Raw genomic sequence first — 20,458 nt, 5'->3', positions numbered from 1 at the left:
TTCTTTGTACAATAAGTTATTCATTCAATATTTAAGAGACCTTCTTCTGGAAAGTGCTTGTTTCTGGCTTTTCTACATCTTCCCCGAGGATCTTGATGGGTTTAGATGTACTAATTCAAATTGAAACTTGCCTACCATCGCTCTCACAAAGGAAAAAGACCTTAGGTTGCCCACTGCCTCACACAGTAGTAAATACCTGTCGAGGTGGGATTGAAAGGCAACACTCAACAAATAGATGCTCTGTAAACTTCTCTGACAACTCATGGTAGGGAGGGAGGGTGGAACATATACATTCACGCCTGCTGAACCATCAGGTTCATTTGTTCACCTTGCAATCATGATACCTCCAGTGCTGAACGTGTGGGTTTCTGTCAGGATTCTGTAGAAGCATCAGGTGCACTAGACAGTGGTAACCAGCAAGTACAGCAACACGACCCGCGGTCCTGTCCTCTACCTGTCTGGGATCTCCTCTCCTTCACCAGGGCGCGCTGTCCCTTTTGGCTGACTTTGGGGCATATCAGCAACACCTGGCGATAATTATCGCTCAGCGCTCTTAGCGTGAGGATAATTATCGCCAGGTAACGTGGATTTTTATCGCTGAGATAGCGTGCTATTAGCAACGCTTATCTCCTCAGCGATAAGAATCCTCACGCTAACTGCCTAACGTGAGATTATCGCCGGAAACGCAGCGATAATCTTACGTAATGTGGCGTTAGCTTGCTGATAGGGACTCACAAACTTAGCCATGATATCCACCTTCCATAGGATATCATGGCTAAGTCAGTCCTGAAGCAGGCGTAAGAAAAGTAGCGATAACAGGGGTTATCACTACTTTTCCTGCCGCTATGCTTCATAGCGTGGGGCTTGATGATAGGAGAAATGTCGCTTAGTGACATTTCTCCTGTCATGTTAGGTCAGGAACGCCCACTTTGCATCTCACTAGAGATGCAAAGCTGGGCGTTAGGAATCCCCACGCTAAAGCGAGGTGTCACGGGTTAGCGTGGCCTTGCTAATTAGGCGATAAAATTATCGCCGCTTTTCGTCCGAAAACGGCCGCAAAAGCGACGATAATTTTTTATCGCCAGCTTATAAATATGCCCCTTAGACTGGTTTAAACGGAGGGACGAGGTAGCTTATCGCCGCCACCCGTATGGCATTGCAACAAAAGGATCATGTCCCGGTGACCCAGCACTCCATTTTTGGTGGGCCCACGGCAACCAGAAGATGGCGGCTGGCTTTCAACACTTAATTAGCAACAATTAAGCAATTTCTGCTGAGTCTGTCATTAAAGAAGGAACTATCTGCTAACTATGGGCTACACTGCAATAAAAGAAGGCCTCTATTACCACACTCTCATAAAAGAAGGACCAGATTGCTAACTCTGGGATACACTGTAAGGATAGAAGGACTCTGCATTCCTCAAACTAGTAAAATCGACAAAGGTCTCTCTGAATGGTAGACATTAAAGGAGGACTTAATCAGTACAGTCAGCATAATCTTTGGCGGCCATCTTACAGTGATTTTTGTTCCTACTGTCTCCTATGTATCCCTTCCTGAGAGATGGTGCATGTGCCCTGCACCAGCACCTGAGCTCCATAAGTTACGAACTAAAAATAACAGACCATCCTCTTACAACTTACACTGTTCATTTTGTTTTTTAATTTTTATTTTTATAATGACAGATAAGACTCGATAACCTGGTTCTTCACCTCATAAAGATATCTATATCCTGATCTGCACTCTAGCAACCACGCTGTGCACTTTCCCAACATGGCACTAACTAATGTTTACGCTAGGGCTAACGTGTTATCGCAAGTGGGGTGGAGCAAGCACCTCTAAGATCATCTACACTCCTAACCTCTCTAAGAAAGCTGCAAAAAGCTTCAAACATAACTACTCAAAAGGTTTCCTGAAACACTAGTATCGGACACCTATTTCTGTGAGTCCAAGGAGACGGTGATTAATGACCTCATCCTCTTCAGTAACAGAAGAGCACAATGGAGAAATGACTTAACCTCTATGTTTCGTTCTAAATCCATGAAGAAAACTCCTCATGGTTTCTGGGTTATCTTAATACCCTCAATGGTCCTCAATGCAGAGCTTACCATATCCCTTTATCACAACGGAATCATCCTCATTCAAGCATCTGACAGAAACCTCACTCAGTTTGACAATGTCTTTAAGAAGATTATAAATATCCTGGATAATACTGAAAAGGTTACTCCACCAAATCAAAGCCCTCCCTCAGATATGATGCAGCCTGTCACATCGTCCAACTATACTGCAGTAATTGCTGCTCCCATCTCATCAGACCCCGATCACACAACTCGCTGAAAACTACGACCTTAACAATGATGAAGATCCTTCCATGAGTCTGAATCACATACAGCCCCAGACTGAAGTTGGTACATCGAATAATAGGGAAAACTGCAGCTCCAACCCCCTAACACCGACTCCTGCCAGGCCCCCACATAGTTTGCATCTCACCCTAGTACCCCCAATGTCGACTTGCTCTCAATCCAGCTATCAGACAATGCCAGCTAACAGGGTAACTCTTCCTACCCTTCACTCAGGCACCTCCCCCAGTACACCTTCCTTAAGCCCTCAATGGCACGGTCGCATTTCCGCATGCATCCCCGCCCATGGAGTCTCCCAACTCACCCTGACCACTACTGTTAATGAGGAGCCGCTTCTACTTTCCACCTCTAGTCAGACCTACATAGAAGATAAGCTGACTGACCTCAAGCAGGATCTCCAACTAGTTAAAGACAGCCCGCAGAACCTATTACTCCTCTCAGTGAAGAAGGAAAAATGATTGATGACTAAATCAATTCTGGAGACTAATTTTCACAGCACTCCTGCTACAGGCAAACATTGCATGAGAACAGCTGCGTCCAGGAAAAACCAGCTCTTTTCTTTTGGGAAAACTAAACTCTATCCAAATCACCACTCTAGACCCCATAGGACCACAAACCATCTGTCCGAGGATGTCATCCTCTCCCTCATTCTATCGTGCAATGGCCCTAGCAGTGTCTCTCAACCCTCGGCACACAATATACAACCTATACCTTCCAACCCATTCAGAGAAACCACTGTCAAGCACAGTGTCATGAACAAGAACAACCTAGTCCATGTACCCACATCACACCTAGAAACTGTCGAAATTGAATCACCCATCAAATCAATACTACTTAATTGCAGGTCAGCTTTTAAACACGCTGCTGATATTGCCAACCTTATTCTTACTCATGACCTAGACATCATGATATTAACGGAAACATGCCTCAACGACTCCTCCTCGCCAATCGTGGACATCCTAGTGCCTCCCAAATATGACATCATCAGATTGGATAGACCTGTTAAAATTGGTGGCGGTATTGCATAAATGTATCGCTCCGGTCTCAATCTGAGACTCTCGCAAACGGTGCCGATGTCCTCTAACGAACACCTGAGTGTTGGAATCTGGAACAACAACAAGTTTGTCTGTGTGCTTCACACGATCTACCATCCTCCTGGAGACAATCTTATCTTCATCGAACAAATGATGGAAATCATAGTTTCTAATTTGGACCTTACCCTTAACCATATCTTCCTTGGGGATTTCAATCTACACTGGAACGATACAACTGATCCCTCACTGTGTACCTTCAAGTCTCTCCTCGCAGACCTTAACCTCACCCAGGCTTGCAATAAACCCACCCACAACAAGGGTTCCATCCTCGATTTAATCATGGACAAGGATAATCTGATACAACTGGAAAGCATCTCACCGTGTGACTGGTCGGATCATTACATAATCTCCTTTCACATTCTCGAAAAGGTAATGTCTAGACAAGGACAACCTCACAAGAACAAACTGTGATCTAGGAATCTAAATGACATTCAAGCAATGGACCTAACCTCTATTAGCAACAACCTACTCCCTCCAACTCCTAACATGACCAACTTAGACAATCTCACTGAACACTATATACAGACCATGACTAATATACTCAACACGGTTGCTACGAAGCAACTCAAGAGGATTCCGGTCAAACAGTCAAAACCTCGGTTCAATGGCCTCCTCAATGAGGAGCATCGCAAACTAAGCCTTACGGAAAGATTATGGAGAAACTCTCCGTCCGTTACCAACCTCAAACAACTGAGGGTAGCAAGAAGTTCTTACAATAAACATATCCACAGCACGAAAGCCGATCACTTTAGATATCAACTAGACAATGCTACAAACAGACCTTAAAAAGATTTCGAAATCATAAAACAACAAGCTAACCATCCAACCGACCTTCAATCTTTCCACAAGATATCTCTCCCTAGTGAACAGGTCTTCTCCGCACATTTGAAAAGTCTAGAAAGATCGAACTAGAACTCCAACATGCATCACATAACAGGCTTCATCGAGCATAGTCCATTATAGCAACCTGCCTAAACTCTGAGAGTGCTCTGTCCTACAGTGGAACAGGCCTTACTCCCAAAAATAATGTATCATGGAACAATTTCAGATTGCCTGACGATGCCGAGCTCTAAAGAATCATAATGTCACTAAAACCCTGTAATCATTTCCATGATCCCTTCCCGGCTACACTCTTCAAAGACTTTAGATCCACAATCCTCCCTCTCTGGTCCACGATTATCCATGAATCGCTCGTACAGGGTAGGATTCCTGATTGCCTAAACATAGGTCAAGTCACTCCCATTCCAAAAAAGCCCAATGTAGACCTATCTGATCCCAACAATTTTCACCCAATTTCCAACATTATGACTCTAGCTAAACTTCTTGAGAAATGCGTACACCAACACTTTGCAATCACATCGAAGAGTTTCAGCTGCTTGACCAATACCATTCTGGTTTTACAGTGGTACATAGTACTGAAACAGCCCTAACCCACATTGTTGATGACGCCTTGAGTCTAATTGACCAAAATGTGCCCTGCCTACTTATGCTTCTTGATCCATCCTCAGCGTTTGACTCGGTCAAACACAAAAACCTGATTGATATTTTGGAAAAAAGGATGGGGTTAGGGGGCCCGGTCTTAAATTGGTTTAACTAATTCCTACAGAACAGAACACAAAGAATAAAAGTGAATAGTTCCCTCTCTAAGAGTACACCAGTTTAAATTGAAGTGCCCCAAGGTTCCACACTCTCTCCAAAACTCTTCAGCTTGTTCATGGAACCCCTCACTAAAATCCTGAAATGTTCAAACATACAATACCACATGTACACTGATGATATGGAACTCTATATGAAAGTGGCCTCTCTGGAAGACATCAAAACACTGAACTGTGTTCTTCTGAACACTCAACAATGGCTAACTCACAATCACCTTCTGCTTAATACTCTCAAGACTGAATTCCTCCTGATCGCCCCGCCCAACCCCTCCATACCCATTCAAGACTGCCTCAAACATCTTACGGCCCTCAACTGCAATCCTAATGTGGTGGATTCCACTAGATCCTTAGGCATCACGCTAGATAAACACCTCAATTTGCTAGATAATATCAGTGTAACAACTAGGGGAGCCAACTACCATCTCAACATGCTTAGAAAAATCAAGCCATTCTTACCTTCGGTGGACCTGCAACTTGAAGTTCAATCACTAGTGATTTCTCATGTGAAATATGGAATTGTGACCTTGGCCGGGCTGCTCAAAGCTAGTCGGACCCCCTAAGGGCCACTCTGAACTCTACTGCCAGACTGGTCATGGGCTCGCGGAAACATGATCACATCTCAACTGGCTATCGCTCAATGATCGGATTAGGTTCAAGATTGCTTGCCTGACGCACAGAAGCGCTTCCCCATAATAGTCGCGCTTACTTAGCAAATAAGCTCAAACTCTCTGGTATGTCTAGGCCCCTAAGACGCTTCAACATTCTCCTGCTGAAACTGCACATATTCATAAGGAAAAGAACATACAACCGCCCCTTCTCGGGTCTGGCCCCAAGAATTTGGAACGCTCTTCCTCCTGATATCCGTTTGAACCCTTAGACCTCCTATTTCAAAATACAAGTCAAAGATCTTCTCTTGAATAACCAGCTGGAACAATACTCCCGAAGTCAATATAAGTAAGCTTTTTATACCCTAGAGAAATCATGGCTATCTCCTTTGTTTAAGACACTTGCGGGTTGCAACTTATGTTCTCGCTACATGTTTCCTCTTTTTTGTTTTTGCTCTTATTGTATTGTGTGGGTTTCACTACAAATGTTTAGGATGTTTACTTGTTTAGTGACTAACCGTAGCCTCTCTTTTCTGATGTACAGCACTCTGATACCCGTTTCATATCTTGTTCACGCTTTATAAAACTTTTCAAATAAACAATAACACCAAACTTCTAACTGCAGAGTAGTCACTCACTTCCTGGTTTTGTGGTTATTTCCGGGGTAAGGCAGAAGAGCCATACTTAAGACCAGTAGTTTATCAAGGATGTCATGGTACCTGGTGCAAGCAAGGAAATGGCCTATATGACTGCTGTTGGGGTAGTAAAATGTAGCAATTATCAAGGTTCAATGGACCTCTCAGGGGTCTGGGGCACTGGTGCACTACACCTGCTGCACCAATTGTAGCTAAGCCCCTGCTTAAGACCTCACTTATTATTTAGTCTGCCCTGGCAATGAGTCATTAGGTGCAGTGACACATCACTTTAAGAAGCAGTTCACACTCTTATTGATTCACACATGTTGCTCCTTTCCTCCTTCTCGTTTTTTTTTATTCCCCAGTTAGTAATTTCTTGCATTGTCCTGCTGTTATCCTGTCTGTCTTTTGTACTCTCATATTTGCTTAAAGGTCTGATTACTGTACAGCAGCATCCTGGTGCTTTCCACTGGATTCTTTGTCGGCCCACAGTTCATTTAAGCACCCCGACTGCTGAAACCGTATAGTTTTGTTGCATCAGTTCATACATTATTGGTCCACCTAACTGGCATTATGTACTTACCTAGCAAACAGAACAAGATGATGGACAAAGTTATCAACCACTCACCCCCAGTCACAGATCTGGGTTTAATCCATCGTTCTTTTGCTCACTATGACACCCCAGTTCAGACCCAGCCATATGCAAATCAGTCTTGACCCTGCTCCTCATGGGAACAGCCCAGACCGAACTGCCAGGCCAGGTACTCCCTGGAACATAAACTAGCATCCAGGGATCGGTTTGGGGATTTCATCCCTCATTAGCCAGGCTAGCTTGAATCCAGTTGCACAGCAAGCAAGGGACCCAGATGTGGGCATTCCCTCGGCTCCGAAATGGGACAGGATGCAAGTGGTTGAAGAGTTTCAGCACTCCGTCCATCATTTTGTTGTGTTTTTTATGTACTTACCTACCATCCTGTCTTCCCCAATTGGTTCAGAATTGCCTACCCGTACAACACCAAAACAGAGTGGTGCCATTCCAAGATAGAGATCATTTCATTAGGGAGAGTGAACTCCAGTTTGGTATTTAACTCTTCCACTCCTCTTCCCCCATTTTTCCCATGATCGCTACACCTGGTAGCACGTTCCTCTTTACTGTCTGTGGGAGCCGGCCTCGTGGCGTGGTCCTGTTTCCCCGCGCTAAGACGCACGAGGTCCCATGCACATCGGGACTCCTCCATCTTGGATTGCACGTCACTCCACGTGACCACCTGTATGACCCTGTTCTACCCGGCCTCGGTCCCAGCGAGGCCCGACATCGAGACGCCAACCCCTGGCCCGGGGGATACCACGTGAGCCCTTCCCACTCCCGGCGGAGGGCAGTATCGATAGGACCCCCTACCGTCTCTCCACACCTAGGTGTGATCACCCCACAGCTCTCTGGGGCCTGGCGCCTCTCCTGCTGGGCGTCTGGCCGCTCCCTACCCGGCCTCTCCGCCCCCTCCGGGCGCACGGGTCCGGACATCAAAGAGCTCCCGTCCTATATCTGGGGCGACCCGACAACAGGGCAGTAGTTGTATCCTGGAGTCAAGAGCCCTGCTGATCGGATCGCGGCTGACCCTACGGAAGAAGACTCACCCTGAACCACCACTTGAGCCCTGCTGACGACGTCGCGGCTCCACCGTGCTTAAAGACCTTCACGAACCTTTGGGGCCCTGCGGACGCTGTCGCGGCCTGACCTTGTTGAACCTTACCACCAGAGCCCAGCTGACCTCGTCGCGGCTCGACCGAAGCGGACCTACCACCAGAGCCCTGCTGACCGTGTCGCGGCTCGACCTAAGCGGAACTACCATCCGAGCCCTGCAGACGACGTCGCGGCTCTCCACGTCCGAGCCGCTCTGAGACCAGCATCCAAGGTCTGGCGCAGAGCCCTCCCGTGCCTGGCTGGCACTAAGACTGTCCCGCTACCCTACCCTCTTGAACGAACATTGAGACTCTGATAGGATCCCTCGATCCCTCTGTAAATATTGCACGTATTGCTGCCGATAAAGAATCTAATCTCGCAACTACTATTGAGTCCTGTGTGGTGGTGTTACTGGGCCTAGTACGATCATAGGAGAAAGACCTCCCCGAGGGGGCTTCTCAGCGGCGCTCGGCTATAACTTTGCGGTAGGAAGGTGCCCGGAATAGTCTCCCCGACTACCCGGTGGGCCTCCCTCCAACATTTGGTGGCCAGCGACGGGATCCGAGCAAACGCAATCGTACAAGCAAGTAACGCAACCACTACCTGACCAGACGAGGAGAGAAAAAGGGAACCATGGATGGCCAAGAAGCAACCGTGGCCGCAACCTTCCAGTTGGAGAAACTGGAGGAATACACCCGCAAGGAACTCAAACAATTCTGCAAAGACAAAGGGATCCCAACCACAGGATTGGGCACCAAGGAAGAAATGCAGAAAGCCCTGAAAGCCTGGGCAGAACCCGAAACCCCTCCACCCCGAGCCGAAGGGACCTCGGCCCGGGACGGAAACCTGCCAACCACGACCCCGACAAACGGGGAGCGAACCACCCCAGACACCAGCCTTTCCCCCAAAGAGATCCGAGAACGGGAAAGGGCCCGGACACACGAAATGGACCTTGCCTGACTCCGGCTGGACGGGGAGCTCCTACTGGCAGAGAAAAAGATAGCCCTGGAGCAACTACGACTACAAGAAGAAATCGAGGAGAAGAAAAGGCATCGGGAGCTAGAGGAGAGACGGCTAACCCTCGAGCACGAGAGGAGCCTTAAAGAACTTGAACTAAAAGCTAAAACTGGGGAGACCAGCAACCCCGGAGCCCGGGACGCTCTGCCCCCGACCGAGCCAAAGGTTCACATCCCCAAGGATGTCGTCAAGGAGTACTATAAAAATGACGACATCCAGCAATGGTTCCGAGCGTACGAAGTCGCCATGACCTCCCATCGGGTACCCCGGAAGGATTGGGGCGCCGGCCTATGGGGGAGGTTCCTCAGCGAGGGACGGGATACCCTGCTGCAACTCCCCGACGCAGTGATGACCTCGTACGACCACATGAAGGAAGCCCTACTCGCACGCTACGGACTGTCGGCCGAGATGTACCGGCAACGCTTCCGGGACTGCAAGAAGATCCCCGGTACCACACGGGTCGAATACGTGGACTTCTTCAGCCGAGCGTTGGAAGGATGGATCAAAGGGAGCAAGGTCACCTCATATAACGAACTGTTCGACCTCATTGTCTGGGAGCACCTCGCCAACAACTGCTTTGTGGAACTAAGGCAACACCTCCTGGACAGTAAACTGACCGAACCCCGGAAGCTCGCCGCCGAAGCGGACCGATGGGTCAACACCCGGGTCCCCCGGAACCCCGTGGGGGACTACCAACGGAGCACCACGGGCCCTCCCCGCCAGCGCGGCGGAGGAGGGGGGTCCCACCGCAGTCGAGAATTCCCAGCCGGGCCGCCCAGAAGCCCGCCACGAGGTCAAGCAACCAACCACCCTTCCCCGACCCAGGGCCGAAGAGGGACCCCTATCGCCCGGTCTGGAACACGACCGACAGTAACCTGCTTCGGATGTCAGCAGACCGGCCATTATGCAAGTGACCCGGCTTGCCCCGTGAACCGACGGAACGGGACCACGGGGCCACCTCCCTGACAAATTGCCGCCGCAGCCCTGGGGGAGGGAGAGGACGAGGAGGAGAACCACGACGACGGGTCCCCCGAGTGGGAACCAGCAGCCATGTCGCTTGTGTGCCTAGGCTCCCGAGAGATGGTGCCCCGTGCCACCATCCCAAGCAACACCCAGAAGTACCAACAGTGGGTCACCATCAATGGGCGACGGGCCGAGGCCCTCCGGGACACTGGGGCCAGTGTGACCGCTGTCCGCTGCCATCTGGTGACCCCCGAACAGATCCTACCACATGTCCTCTGCTCTGTCCAGACCGCCGACAACACCGAGAGCATGTGCCGGATGGCCCGAATCCCCTTCGAGTGGGGAGGAGTGTCCGGCACCCTGAAAGTGACTGTCCGCGACGACGCCCCGGTGGACTGCCTCCTGGGGAACGACCTAGAGAGCTCCCCCTGGGCCCAGGTGGAGCGCCGAGAGCATCTGGGTATGCTAGGACTACCCGAGTGGGCCTGCGCCACCACTCGGTCCATGACCGTCCAGCCAGCTGCGGCCCCGGCCCCCGACAAACCGGCGGGCCCCGAACCATCCACCTCCTCCGGCCCGGAGGAACCTGACGAGGAGGCCGGGCCATCCGAACTTTCTTCCAACGAGGCCGCTCCCCTCAGCGAGATCCCCGAGCTGGCCCAGTGGCGCCACGACGGGGGCCCCACCCGTGAACAATTCCAGCAAGAACAGAAGGGCTGCCCGTCCCTCGAGGGGGCCTGACAGCAGGCGGCCGCCCAGGCTGCGGGGGACCCCTCGGGAACCCACTGGGTCTATTGGGACAATGACTTATTGTATAGCGAGCAGAAAGTCGCCGAACTAGGGGCCAGCCGGGTGCTGGTGGTCCCCCTCCGATTTCGAGAATTCCTCTTGAACCTGGCACATGACGTGCCCCTCGCCGGACACCTCGGGCGGGACAAGACTTACAGCCGCCTCGTGACCCATTTCTATTGGCCCCGAATGAGACGAGACGTGGACCAGCACTGCCGGTCCTGCCAAGCTAGCGGGAAGACTGGGGGACGAGTGAAAGCCCCCCTGCAGCCATTTCCAGCCGTCCACACCCCGTTCGAACGAGTGGGGATAGACATCGTGGGGCCCCTCGACCCCCGAACCGCCCTGGGCCACCGCTTCATCCTGGTACTGGTCGACCACGCCACCCGGTACCCAGAAGCTGTCCCCCTCCGAACTGTGACCGCTCCAGTGGTGGGCCGGGCCCTGATGGGCATCTTCTCCAGGGTGGGGTTCCCCCGAGAAGTGGTGAGCGACAGGGGGACGAACTTTATCTCGAAGTACATGAGATCCCTCTGGCAACAATGTGGGGTCACCTATAAATTCACCACCCCTTACCACCCCCAGGGGAACGGACTGGTCGAGCGGTTCAACCGAACCCTGAAGGGGATGATCAAGGGCCTGGAAGAGCCCCTCAGGAGGAGATGGGATGTCCTGTTGCCCTGCCTCCTGTTCGCCTACCGGGAGGTACCACAGAAGTCCCTGGGCTTCAGCCCCTTCAAACTGTTGTATGGGCACCCCGTCCGAGGGCCCCTCAGCCTGGTCAAGGAGGGTTGGGAGGCGAACGTCCAAAGTGCCCCGCCCGACGTCTACCGGTACCTCCTGACCCTGCGGAACCAGACTCGAAAGTTCCGTGCCCTGGCAGAAGCCAACCTTGAAGCCAGCCAAGAAGATATGAAACGCTGGTATGACGAGAATGCCTCAGCCGTCGAGTTTGAGCCGGGCCAGCAAGTCTGGGTCATGTCACCCGTGGACCCCTGCGCCCTGCAGGACAAGTGGACCGGGCCCTTCAAGATAGTTGAAAGGAAGAGCCCCGTCACGTACCTGGTCGACATGGAGTCCCCGAGGAACCCCCTCAGGGTCCTGCACGCCAACCGGCTCAAGCCCCATTTTGCCCGAACTGAACTAAGCTTACTACTGGCTACCGACGATGGGGGTGAAAGTGACTCCGAGCCTCTACCAGACCTCCTGGGGTCCTCGAGCCAAGACGGCTCCTTGGAGGGCGTCCACCTCTCCGCCACCCTGACACCGGAACAGCGCCATGATTGCCAGAAGCTACTGCAACCCTTCGCTGCCCTCTTCTCTCTCACGCCTGGGGTAACCACCTGGTGCGTCCACGACGTGGACACGGGGGATAGCCCCCCTGTACGACACCGCGCTTATAGAGTGCCTGACCGAGTCCGAGCCTGCATAAAGACCGAGGTCGCCAAGATGCTCGCCCTCGGAGTCATCGAGCCTTCCGACAGCCCGTGGGCCAGCCCGGTAGTCTTGTTGCCGAAGGCCGCCGCCCCCGGCACGGCCCCCGAACTCAGATTCTGTGTCGACTACCGGGGCCTGAACGCAGTTACCAAGACCGATGCCCACCCTTTGCCACGAGCCGATGAGCTGATTGATCGCTTAGGGGCCGCCCGCTACCTAAGCACCTTTGATCTCACCGCTGGGTACTGGCAGATCAAGCTCACTCCCGGCGCACAAGAACGATCAGCTTTCTCTACCCCCGACGGCCACTACCACTTCCGGGTGATGCCCTTCGGCATGAAGAACGCCCCAGCGACCTTTCAGAGGCTGGTAAATAAGGTCCTGGCCGGTCTCGAAGCCTTCAGCGCGGCCTACCTCAATGACATTGCTGTCTTCAGCGACCACTGGGCCGCGCACCTAGGGCACCTTGGGGAAGTCCTGGCCGCTCTCCAAAGAGCCGGGCTCACAATTAAGGCCAGCAAGTGCCAGATCGGTCAAGGATCTGTGACCTATCTGGGCCACCAGGTGGGGAGTGGCCAGGTGGCCACCCTCCGGTTAAAAGTTGACACCATCCAGGCGTGGGAGCCCCCCGCCACCCAAACCGCTGTCCGGGCATTCCTAGGCCTCACAGGCTACTACCGACGCTTCATAAAGGATTACGGCAGCATTGTGGGCCCCCTTACGGAACTCACCTCAAAGAAACAACCCAAGGCGGTGCACTGGACGCCCCGCTGCCAGACCGCGTTTGATGCTCTCAAAGAGGCCATGTGCGCTGCCCCTGTGCTACAGGCCCCCGACTACAGCAAGGAATTTGTAGTCCAGACCGATGCCTCGGAGTACGGGGTCGGGGCAGTCCTCTCCCAGCTGGACGCCAAGGGCCTCGACCGACCGGTGGCCTTTATCAGCCGCCGACTGCTGCCGCGAGAACAGAGGTGGAGCACCATCGAGAGGGAAGCCTTCGCTGTGGTATGGGCTCTCAAGAAGCTCCGGCCCTACCTTTTCGGTACCCACTTCAGGGTCCAGACTGACCACAGGCCCTTGCGGTGGCTCATGCAAATGCGGGGCGAGAACCCCAAGTTGTTACGCTGGTCCATCTCGCTGCAAGGGATGGACTTCACTGTTGAACACCGGCCCGGCAACGACCACGCCAATGCTGACGGCCTGTCCCGATTCTTCTGCCTCGGCGAGGAGAACCCCCAAGAAGATGGGTGACTCTCCCTGCCTTCAGCTGGGGGGGGGGACGCGTGTGGGAGCCGGCCTCGTGGCGTGGTCCTGTTTCCCCGTGCTAAGCCGCACGAGGTCCCATGCACATCGGGACTCCTCCATCTTGGATTGCACGTCACTCCACGTGACCACCTGTATGACCCTGTTCTACCCGGCCTCGGTCCCAGCGAGGCCCGACATCGAGACGCCAACCCCTGGCCCGGGGGATACCACGTGAGCCCTTCCCACTCCCGGCGGAGGGCAGTATCGATGGGACCCCCTACCGTCTCTCCACACCTAGGTGTGATCACCCCACAGCTCTCTGGGGCCTGGCGCCTCTCCTGCTGGGCGTCTGGCTGCTCCCTACCCGGCCTCTCCGCCCCCTCCGGGCGCACGGGTCCGGACATCAAAGGGCTCCCGTCCTATATCTGGGGCGACCCGACAACAGGGCAGTAGTTGTATCCTGGAGTCAAGAGCCCTGCTGATCGGATCGCGGCTGACCCTACGGAAGAAGACTCACCCTGAACCACCACTTGAGCCCTGCTGACGACGTCGCGGCTCCACCGTGCTTAAAGACCTTCACGAACCTTTGGGGCCCTGCGGACGCTGTCGCGGCCCGACCTTGTTGAACCTTACCACCAGAGCCCTGCTGACCGTGTCGCGGCTCGACCTAAGCGGAACTACCATCCGAGCCCTGCAGACGACGTCGCGGCTCTCCACGTCCGAGCCGCTCTGAGACCAGCATCCAAGGTCTGGCGCAGAGCCCTCCCGTGCCTGGCTGGCACTAAGACTGTCCCGCTACCCTACCCTCTTGAACGAACATTGAGACTCTGATAGGATCCCTCGATCCCTCTGTAAATATTGCACGTATTGCTGCCGATAAAGAATCTAATCTCGCAACTACTATTGAGTCCTGTGTGGTGGTGTTACTGGGCCTAGTACGATCATAGGAGAAAGACCTACCCGAGGGGGCTTCTCAGCGGCGCTCGGCTATAACTTTGCGGTAGGAAGGTGCCCGGAATAGTCTCCCCGACTACCCGGTGGGCCTCCCTCCAACACTGTCCACTGTAGGTAGGACTGGACTTTTAGTGGGTCTACAACTCCAGAGCCTTGCATGCTTGAAGATGTTCCATAGCAGCTAAACCAGAGTCCTGCAATCAGCAGCATTCATCCAATATGGTCTTTACTGGGGACCTATGTAAAGGCCCCTCTAGAGCTTCCTGTTCTTCCTTGAATTCCACTTTCACCATATCCTAATATAGAGGACTCCCCCACCTCATTCCTACCCGACTGTTTCATTACATAATGTGCTATCATACGACTTAATGCCTGTGTAATGCAAAAAATACCTGTGGTAAACCAATAAATGCAAAAAAGACTCTCATTCAAAGGTAAAAATCAAGAAAAACTGTCGACCTGGCCTTGACTTTGATGAGGCTTTTTTTTTTTTTTTGCAGACCCAGGATGCTTGTTTCCGGTCCAGGGAAGACATGGCTTGGTAGTTCGGGCTGGACTGTTCCCATGAGGTACAGGGTCAGACTGATTTGCATATGGCCATGTCTGAACTGGGGTGGTGGAGTGAGCTAAAGAATGATGATGGATTAAACCCAGATCAGTTGACTGGGGGTGAGTGTTTGATTTGCTCAAACGCTCCGTCCATCATCCCCTTTGGTATCGCTTTGTTCGCCCTAAGTTGGCAGGGTATGCCCAGACATGGGTCCCTTGCTCACTTTGCCACTGGATTCAAGATAGCCTGGCTGATTAGGGTTATGAACCCGAAACCGGTCCCAGGATGCTTGTTTCCGGTCCAGGGAAGACATTGCTTGGCAGTTCGGACTGGACTGTTCCCATGAGGCACAGGGTCAGACTGATTTGCATATGGCCATGTCTGAACTAGGGTGGTGGAGTGAGCTAAAGAATGATGATGGATTAAACTCAGATCAGTTGACTGGGCGTGAGTGTTTGATTTACGCAAACGCTCCGTCGATTATCTCCTTTGGTATTGCTTTGTTCGCCCTAAGTTGGCAGGGTATGTCCAGACGTGGGTCCCTTGCTCACTTTGCCACTGGATTCAAGATAGCCTGGCTGATGAGAGTTATGAACCCGAAACCGGTCCTAGGATGCTTGTTTCCAGTCCAGGGAAGACATGGCTTGGCAGTTCGGGCTGGACTGTTCCCATGAGGCACAGGGTCAGACTGATTTGCATATGGCCATGTCTGAACTAGGGTGGTGGAGTGAGCTAAAGAATGATGATGGATTAAACCCAGATCAGTTGACTGGGGGTGAGTGTTTGATTTTCTCAAACGCTCCGTCCATCATCCCCTTTGGTATTGCTTCATCCTATTATCAAAGCAATGGAATTATCTATATTTTCCATAGGGAAGGATAATTTTATTATGTCTGCTGCATTCATTCCTGCTGTAAACTGGCATTTCAAGACACAAAGTTCTTCATGTTTCATTTACATCTGACTTTCTATGGATTAAGCTTAGTATTTCATACCATACAGCAAGGAAGACATAAGTCAGATAACAGGATCCACCCCAGTTTATCAGTAACCAACTGTAAACTCTAGTGCCACTAACAATATATAGATTTTTGTATGATAGCAAAAATGTTCTATAATTTTTATTTGCTGAGCTAAAAAGAAAATCACATCTCATATACCCTACCATGCTATGTCCATAAATGTTAACACCTAAATATAATTTTCTAATATAAGACATCTTCAAGAAGGGAACAGTGATAGTTGCAACTTTATTAATATGGCAGGTAATATTACAATGCTGGTCAAGCGGATTCACATTTAGTGAGGTGGTACAGTTGTTATACAAAACATCTCTAACATGCCATTTATAATCCTTCGTCAACTGAGAATTATTTCCATATGAATGCAGGAGCATATCCCAAGTGACAATATGGACAAGAGAAACAGAAGAGGGGCGCATTGCAAAGGTATTCCAGTAGCACCAGCAATGTGTGCACAGACTCAGCAATTTGCTACATTGATTATTTGAATATTTTATATGACGTAGATGTACTATGTGTACAACAAAATTTGTCACAGTACCTAACAACTTGCACATCTTAGTGATGTGTGTCATGCAAGTTTTGTTTGTGATACTCAAGTACAATTTAAGTTACATTATTAATTTCGTGTTCTGTTGCCTATTGTGTTTATAAACAGGGAAAACTCAGATCACAATCCAAACACTGGTACTAAATTTGCGATGATGTTAACTGCCACGATGAATGTCCTCGACCTTTCCATCCTTTGAGCATTATTCATAGGGTGCTTTCTTTGAGCAGAGGTTGTTACTAGAACATTCATTGGTGTCATCATGTTGCTCTCCATCAACTCTATTTCCATTATTGCACCAGTGGTCTCCCACTGTTGCTTCTGGAGACGAGAGGTTACCAGAAAATATACTCTGCCCTTTCCACCCTCTTTCTATGTTTTCAGAGGTGTTATTACAGAGGGACGTCTGGACCCAGGTGTAGTGCCCTTGACAATGAACTGCACCAATGGTCACCAACAGTACCTGCAGAGATTTATTCTGGTGAAGCAGAAGAGCTAACTTGTGCTTGTGCACTCCTATGTTGACTAATTCTCTGGGTTGCAAGTTGTGGCATGGTGTGATTGAGGCAAGAATGCAGAGACTTGTGAATAGAGCACTTTAATACTTTTGATCAATGTTCTACAATAGTGCAGAAATACATTCCCAGTCAAATGAGCTCTTGAGAAAACTTTGGTTGTCAGTCCAATCTTAGGGGTCTATTACGATGGCGGCACCGTAACGGTACACAGGACCGACCGCCAGAGGTGCGGCGGTCCCACTAGGCCCATTAGGATGTGATTGCCACCCTGGCGGTCACATCCCACATATTGTACATTGCTGCTGGCTGCGCTGTGAGCGGCACCCGCTGCAATGCAAAACATGCATGCACAACGTGACAGGCACCGCGCCGGGCCTGCCACCTTGTGTGAATGCCAATGAAGGGGGTACCATAGCTACCCCACAAGTGCAGCCCCCCCCCCCCCCCCGGGACCCCAAAGCAATTTCTGCCACCATGGAAAGGCCTTTCAAATTGCACACACCAATATGGATGGCGGTGCCTGCAAAGCACTGCCACCATATTGAGGGCACTTTCCGGCCGGCCGGTAATCCGGCTGGCGGAAAAGCGGCGGACGGTCTTTCCGTCCTCCGCGGAACCCCCGCCATACTAATATGGCGAGGGGTAAATCAGGTATGGATGGCGGGCGAATCGCCACCACCGGGCCGACGGTGGCGATCCACCCACCATTCTAATAGACCCCTAAGATTTTTCCATAAGTATTGTACATGTACGCAAGCCTGTTTTCCTGTGTGGAGAGCCTCTCGTTCTCATAAGAGCAAGGGGCAGGGCATCAGCTAATTTCAACTGTGTCTCAATATGTATTTTGGCAATATTGTTTTTTTAATATACCATTCTTCATCATCTTCCATTCTACAACTCTGAGGGCTGTGGGTGGTAGGTACAATTAAATTCGTGAACAGTATTGCGTGCTTAAACACCTCCCAAATGTCCTACTCAGAAAAATATTACTCTCTATCCATCATCCTCTTTCTTTGTGTTCAGAGGTTTTATTACAGTGGATGGTGCAGAACCAGGTATCCTATCCTTTATCTTTGTTACATAACTGCAGTGTTGGTCACCAGGAGTATCTGCAGAGTTTCATGCTGGTGAAGCTGAAGAGCTGACTTGTGCTTGTGCACTCTAATGTCGACTTCATGTTATAAGTTGTGTCAAACATCAATTGGTAGCTGGGGTAAGACTACAGATACCTGTGAATGGAACAATTTAATAATTTTGATCAATGCTATACAATAATCCAGAATCACAATATCAGTCAAATGTACCTTTTAGAATACTGGGGTTGCTGAATCAATCATAGGTTTTTCCAGAAGTACTGCATGTGGTCTGAAGCCTCTTTTCCTGTTTGGGGTGTTTTTCTCACTTAGAAGGACAAGGAGCAGCACATCAGGCCATTTCAACAGATTTTCTAGAACATATTTTGACAATAGTGTTCTGACCATTCTGACATTCCACAGCCCCAGAGGACTGTGGATGGTAGATACTATAACAATGTTACACATTGAGAAGAGAATTTTACACACCTCCCAAATGTCCTGCTCATAAAATGTGCCTCATTATCGGTAACCATCTTCCTATGTGTCAAAGGTTTAATTACAGAGAGAGGTGTGGACCCAGGTGTTGTATCCTTGACACATAACTGAATTGTTGGTCACCAACAGTACCTGGAGAGGTCCATTACAGCGAGGCTAAAGAGCTGGCTTGTGCACTTTCATGTTGAACCAGTTTCTTGGTCTTGAACCAGTCAATTGAAGTTACCAACTGTTTCTCAGTTCCGCACAACGAATCAGAAGATGAGGTGGCTGTTGACATGGAGTTTGCCAAGAACATGAATGAGCTGCATCGAAAGGTTACATCCAATGAACAAATTGTTGGATGGTATGTCACTGGACACGATATCACAGAGCATTCAGTACTAATTCAGGAGTATTACAGTCGAGAGGCACGTAACCCTATCCACATGACCGTGGACACAAGCCTGCAGGGTGGACACATGAGCATTGATGCCTACATCAGTAGTCCAATGGGTGTGCCAGGAAAAACTATGGGAGTTATGTTCACACCTCTGACAGTGAAATATGTTTACTATGACACAGAACGTATAGGAGTTGATCTCATAATGAAAACCTGCACCAGCTCTAATCGTGCGGTAGGACTTACGAGTGACTTGCAGCAAATGAGGTCTGCTTCAAGCCAGATGCAGGATAATCTGACTACCGTCCTGCAGTATGCCGAGGATGTGCTGTCTGGTAAAGTTGCAGCTGACAACACAGTAGGGCGATTCCTGATGGACTTAATAAACCAGGTCCCCAAGATTTTCCCTGAAGACTTGGAGTCGATGCTGAACAGTAACATCAATGACTTGCTGATGGTGACATATCTTGCAAACCTGACTCAGGCCCAGATTGCTCTCAATGAGAAACTGCTTAATCTCTAACGGTGACTGTCTGAACTGAGAAGTCAGTGAGCATTTAGAGATTGGTAACCAGGTGGCAGTTAATATAGTGTTGCTTCTTCAGACTGACATGGAGTGGTTTTTCCAGATTTGACTGATCTAGCCTTGGCAATGAGTTGACAGGTCTGAGATGGTTGAACATAAGAAGGTCACCATGCTTATCAATTGAAATGATTGCTCAGACTGTTTTTGGCAGATGCCTGGTCTGCAAAACAAACTCTCATCCCCATTTTATTTTACATGTTGAATTTGAATAAAAATGTTCAATTGGCCAAAAACTTTTTTTAAAAAAAAGAACCAGTCTCTTGGTTCTAAGTTGTGGCAAGCAACCATTTGTGGCTGAGGAGAGACAGCAGACACAAGTGAAATCAAGCTAAGTTTGTACAACGGGGCCTCATGGTGTGGCCTGCATTCATTCTTACAGTATTCCCTATCTTATGTGCTTGGCAGGTGGTGCAAGAATCCCAACACTCGGATACCAAAGATGAGAACAAAGGATAACAACAATATTGGCGAATTGAAGAAACCATTGCCCTTGGCTAACATGTGCCATGCCATAGTACATGCAGGCAAGATGGGGTAATTTCTCTGGATGAATTGGTAAAGAAAAGAAAGCACAAACAAAGTGAAATAAGTTGAATTCAGAGAAATGGAAGAAAGAACAATACCACCACTGTCAATTATAGGAAAAGAAGGAAGGACTCTAGACTTAATAGCTCTTCAATCCAATTCAATTCAATGAATCTTTATTTGAATGTCCGAGGCATATATACAAGGACATGAAAAGGGCGAAAGATCATCATAAACAATACATGCCATAAAATTGAAGATCACAAATTGCCAACAATGATGTGCAAAAGGTAAGATAATGTGTAAAGTTTTTTTTTAGAAA

General features: G+C 50.0%; 1 pseudogene; it reads left to right on the top strand.

The window, feature by feature from the left end:
* Positions 1-3,430: 3,430 nt before the first annotated feature.
* Positions 3,431-19,844, top strand: LOC146861385 (eukaryotic translation initiation factor 3 subunit F pseudogene; annotated as a pseudogene).
* Positions 19,845-20,458: the final 614 nt, after the last annotated feature.

Source organism: Triturus cristatus, chromosome 3_1, assembly GCF_964204655.1.
Source record: "Triturus cristatus chromosome 3_1, aTriCri1.1, whole genome shotgun sequence".
Lineage (NCBI taxonomy): Eukaryota > Metazoa > Chordata > Amphibia > Caudata > Salamandridae > Triturus > Triturus cristatus.
The sequence above is the reverse complement of the archived record's forward strand: the minus strand, read 5'-3'. Positions and strand labels throughout refer to the sequence as shown.